The sequence below is a fragment of the Anser brachyrhynchus genome (genome assembly GCF_964034855.1).
Source record: "Anser brachyrhynchus genome assembly, chromosome: 8".
Lineage (NCBI taxonomy): Eukaryota > Metazoa > Chordata > Aves > Anseriformes > Anatidae > Anser > Anser brachyrhynchus.
Window position 1 is genome coordinate 24,130,377 of NC_137702.1, and position 5,067 is coordinate 24,135,443.

A 5,067-nucleotide genomic window follows, 5' to 3' on the forward strand; every position below is an offset into this window, starting at 1 on the left:
AATGGCTTCGCGTGGTCTCTTTTCTGCCAGCGTGGGGAGGGAGGGGGCAGCACAGGAGGCAGCTCACGTACAGCCCAAACCCCTTGTCCCCTCCTGTCCCCAGGTGCTGTGCCAGTTGCTCACGGAGCAGCAAAAAGCTTGCAAAAGCTGAAACATTTGTCCAGCCAAAACACTGCCCCAAGGGCAGCTCTCAGCTCCCTTGGCTTGGGAAAAGGGAGACAAGCAGTCACACTAAATCTCCAATGCACCGAAACAGGATATTTTTGCTTTTTCTAAACCAAGCATTTCATTTGGAGAAGACCGGAATAAAATGCCTGCTGCTGTTTACATTTTCCTTCTGCATTTTCTCCTGGCTCTGCTTACTGGATTTGACCTAGATCCACGACTCATTTTAGTCTCCATCTTTTCAAGCCGTCATGATCTGTCCAAAATGTTTCACGCAGCCCTGCTCCAGCCTTCCAAATTTAGGAGCGGCGCATCGCAGGGCTGTCAGGCTCCCCCCGGACACCCTGTCACCCAGGGGTGACATTGCGGGGGCTCCTCTGCTGGGAATAAATCTGCTGAGAAATAAAGCAGCGTCCTTGCCAACAACCGTGAGTTTGCAGGAGATCTAGCTGGCTGGAAAAGTTTCTCCCTCAGGATGGAGAGAGCAGGTGATTTAAAAGGTATTAGCAGGAATTAATTAAATCACTAAATTATTCTGCAATACCTATGGAATTGCATATTGCATCTCTACTGGTGCCATCAAAATACACATGATTAGCACCCGTGCAATTAACTCCCAAGTATCTAATAACGTTCTGTTACTCTTTCAGGTAATTAATTTACGAGCCTTTATGGTACAGCTCCTCCCCGGCGCCGAGCGCAGGGGGGCCTGCAGGTGCTCGCAGTGCCCTGCAGGTGCCGGGCCCCGGGGAGGTGTCTGCGTGCCAAGTGCTTCGTCTTCCCTCGCCATAACCTCCGAGCAGGCCTGGGAGTCCCCACGGGACGCGGGCCTGGGTGGCAGTGCCCTGGCTAACCCTGGTGGCACGGGCAGGGAAATGAGGGAAGGTTCCCAAATGGCCCCAGAACACGGCTCCGCAGGCACCGCAGTGAGCGGAGAGCCCGGCTGGCTGCGGAGAGGGCTGCCTCCAGCCTGGCTGCTGGGCGGTGAGAGCTAAATTACACCTAAATAGGCTGGGGACAGGCAATTCTCAGCTCTCTGCTGTGCAGGTGTGCTGGCAAACAGCTCCTCTGTGAAAGGAGAACGTGAAGCGAGGTACCCCCGGACCCGCAGGTCTCCCCATGGCTCTGAGCTCCTGGAGAGCTCCGTGCCGTACGGTGGGGAGGGCTGGAAGCTGCAGGGCTGCATTTTATCGGGCAGGTCATAAAGGCAGGCCGTTCCCTTTTATTGCAAACCCCTGTCCCTGGCAGGGTGCTGCGTGCCCTCCCCACGCAGTGCCACGCGTCCCGGTGCCACCCAGCGCATCCCCGCATGCCATCCGCCCCACCCGCATACAGGCATGTAACTTATTTCATTTTATTTTGTTAAATCTGGGCTAATTTGCCAAGCAGGATGAACCCAGGCATTCATTCCTGCCCGCCCCAGACTCACCGCACTTCCCCAGCTCCAGCCGGAGCTACAAGAGGAAGGGAGGCAGGCGCCCTGAGCTCCGCTCTGGGATCCCTGTCCCCCTGCATACCTCGGCTCCATGCCCTGTGCCAAAAAGCTGGAGTTTCTCATTAATTTAATCCAAACTCTGAACGCCCTGGGTTTTTCACATGGGTCTGGTTTCCAGGCCTGGCATCCTTGAAGGGTAATATCCATTTAAGTCACTGATTCACGCGTGCTCATTTAATTTCACCTTAATAAAGATTTTATGTGGTTTTGACATGTTCAGCGCCTCAAATGTATTGATCACAGCAGCCTGGAGAAACGTTACGACCATAATGTCTCAGGAAGCATTAAAAAGACCCTGGCAAGGTATATTGATTGCCCTCTTCTGCAGTTCTTCGGAGACAAAGAGCAGGCAAGGGGAAGAGCTGGCACTGTAGCGTGTTTCCATGTGAGCTCCCCTGATGTTACAGCATTTTGTGTGTGTGCGAGGCATTTGCAAACACATCCCTGCGAGTTCTTTGTTGGGATGTGAAGAAGCAGGGGGATCCTTGTGGAGATGTCCTGTTGCTAGAGCTGGGAGGGGTCCTGACGGGAAGAAAGCTGCAGAGAGCAGAAAAGGCAGCTCCAAGAAAGGAGCATCGCAGGATAAGTATGAATTTAAGCGAAGCAGATGCCCTCATCCCCCGTCACCCAGAGGAGAAGCCCTGGGGGCTGGGGCTGTGGGGATACCTGGCCGCAGAGCCTGCTTGTCCCCCAGCTCTTCCCAGAAAATATGTCCCCAGCATCTCTGCAAAGCTACAAACTCATTACAGGCATGGTACACTAAGTCCAAAGGAGATAAAAATTAGTAGGATGATCCATTGCTGTGGTTGGGAAAGCGCTCGAGACAGGAGAGGAGGGTAATTAGTGCCTGGCCAACAGCTAGGTACATAGACACACTCCAGTGGCCATCACCTGCCCAGCTGCTAATGGGAGGAAGTTTTGAAAAGGCAATTTAGTAATTGCAGTCATTTTCCTCCAGCCCAAGCAGCAGTGACTTCTGTCCGAAGGAGACTCGAGCTGCCGATACGCACACGTCTTGGTCCTGGGGGAGCAGCGGTGGGGATGGAGCTGGACGGAGCTGTGGGGCTGAGGATGCTGCGGGGCTGAGGATGCTGAGGATGCTGCGGGGCTGAGCACAGCAACGCCTCCTCTGTCCCCAGCAGACATCTCCGCTCCCAGGGCTCTGCACATGAAGCTGGCTCTGCCCAGCAGAGTCAGAGCCACGAGCAGAAAAAGGCACTGTTCCCTTCTTGCACTGGTGCCAGGCAGAACTTAGTATTCAGAAACTGTTTTCAGATGTTTCACTTCACAGCTGGTGAATGAGCTCGGGGAACTCAATAAACCTCTGTGTAAGAAATTATCTCTCATTAATCTTTCTGGTGAGTCTGGCACCTGGAATAGCATAAATCTTTACCTATATGTACCAGGACACGGGGGAACGGGCAATAGGCAGTGAGCTGTACCAGGAGAGTCACGGACACTAAATAAAGGATAAATCCTCATAAAACTTTCCTCCTGACCTCCCCCTGGGAAGAGGACAGCAGCCCTCGGAGGAGAAGCATCCTCGGTGGCAGGGCTTTGGGCAGGAGATGTGGTAGCCCAGCGACCTGCAAATGAAAAAACCAAAACACAGCAAAGCAAATCTGTTCTGCATCTCTAACCACCACGCGGAGCTAGAAAGACCACTCAGCTCACATTTTAAGAGTGTTCTTTTACTGATGCCTAATGTCCCATGACCGGTGTCCAACGAGGAGCAATTAAGCATTTGCTTAGATAAAATGTGATTCTTCAAGCACTAACAGGGTACGGGATCTTCCACCATAATGTCAGTGCATGGTTTTGTGCCATGAGGATAACAGAGCTGCAGGAATTGCTCGGCTCCCCTCGAACAGCTGCAATCTCTCGACAGCGGCCCTGCCCGCTGGGGCTACCTGGGCTGCAAATGAATTGCAGCGAGGGGAGGGAAAGCAAATGAGTTTCCAGCTCATTCGCAACCAGATCCAAGCCCGGAGTGCGTGGTCCTTGAGGCATCTCCGCCCGACAGTCTGTGGCAGAGCGTCGTGTGCTGTTCAGAAGGGATAAAGTTATACGGCTCCGGAGCTTAATAATGTGAGCCCAGCAATCAAACAGATAAATTTAACGGTGGCCACTTAGAGACCTGCTGGCTGAGCCATAATATTTGATGATGTTGCTGAAACAAATTCCGGGCTTTCTCAGAGCCAGGGAGGCCCATAAAAGCCGGCAGGGTGGAGACTCATCACAGCTCCGCGTGGGAAGGAGCTGGCACAACCACCGCCACGAGGCGAGGGCGGCTTCGCAACCCCAGCCCTACGCCTCCTAAGCACCATGCAGTCAGTGGGGCAGGTATTTTCTCTTGGGAATGCGATGCCGCCAGCCCCACGGTAAGACCTCCCAAGGGACAAGGCAAAGCTGCCCTGGGTTTGGGGCTCTGCCAAAGGAAGGCGAAAAGGGGAGGAAGGTGTTCCCCCAGCACCGCTCAGGCAACGAGCACTTTTCACCTCGCATCCCCTTTTATGACACCTACAAATCAACACCAAGCATATGGGAAAATTAATGAATTTCGGCTGTAATTGCTTTAAAAGCAGACGACATAAAGTCTTCACTCGCTTTGAGGTGTCTCTGTAGCTGGATTTGGGCCATTTAATGCAAAAAGCTTAGGGAAAGCCAAGCACAACTGCAAAACCGGGAAAAAAAACCAACACAGGACAGCTTCAGGATTTGGGAAGGACCCCCACTGGTTCCTCACAGGACACGTGCATGGTGGCATGCCGGCCCCAGGAGGGCTGAGCTGCACCTCGCAGGGCGCCCAGGAGCATGGCAGCGAGCTCGGTGTTTAATCTGCAGCAGGATTTCGCAAAGCACCTCTCTGTAATTGTCAGTGCCTGAGAACTTTTAAGTGTGTCCTTTAACGGGTTCCTGAAGGACTTGTACTGTTTTAATGAGCGTCTCAGGAAAGAAAAACCTCTCTGTACGGTGTTAGCTTTGGAAGCGAAAGCGATCTCACCAACACACAGTATCGAGTTTGATTGACAAGGCCGATACCCATAAACCGTGCTGATTGACATTAATTAGTCTGCCAGCCTTTGATTGCTTCTGATCATGTCCTACATCGCTCTGATTAAAAAAAATTAGTCCCGTGCAAAAAGAAATCAGTGCAGCTGGGGCTGCGTCGAGGAGACCTCAGCCGGGGCGTGGGGTTTGATGCTCGACGCCCTCGCTCAGGGAGCATGGGCAGATCTTTCTGGAGGGCTGGGGCAGGCAGCAGAGCAGAAACCTTCCGGCCCTACAGTTATAATGAAGCTATCCTGCACAAGGCCTGGCTCCTCGGGGCTCCCCTTTCCATCTGGTACAGAGGCGCGTTGTGCCGGGGCTCGGCGCTGCGGCACGCACGGCTTCCTGCAGAGGGG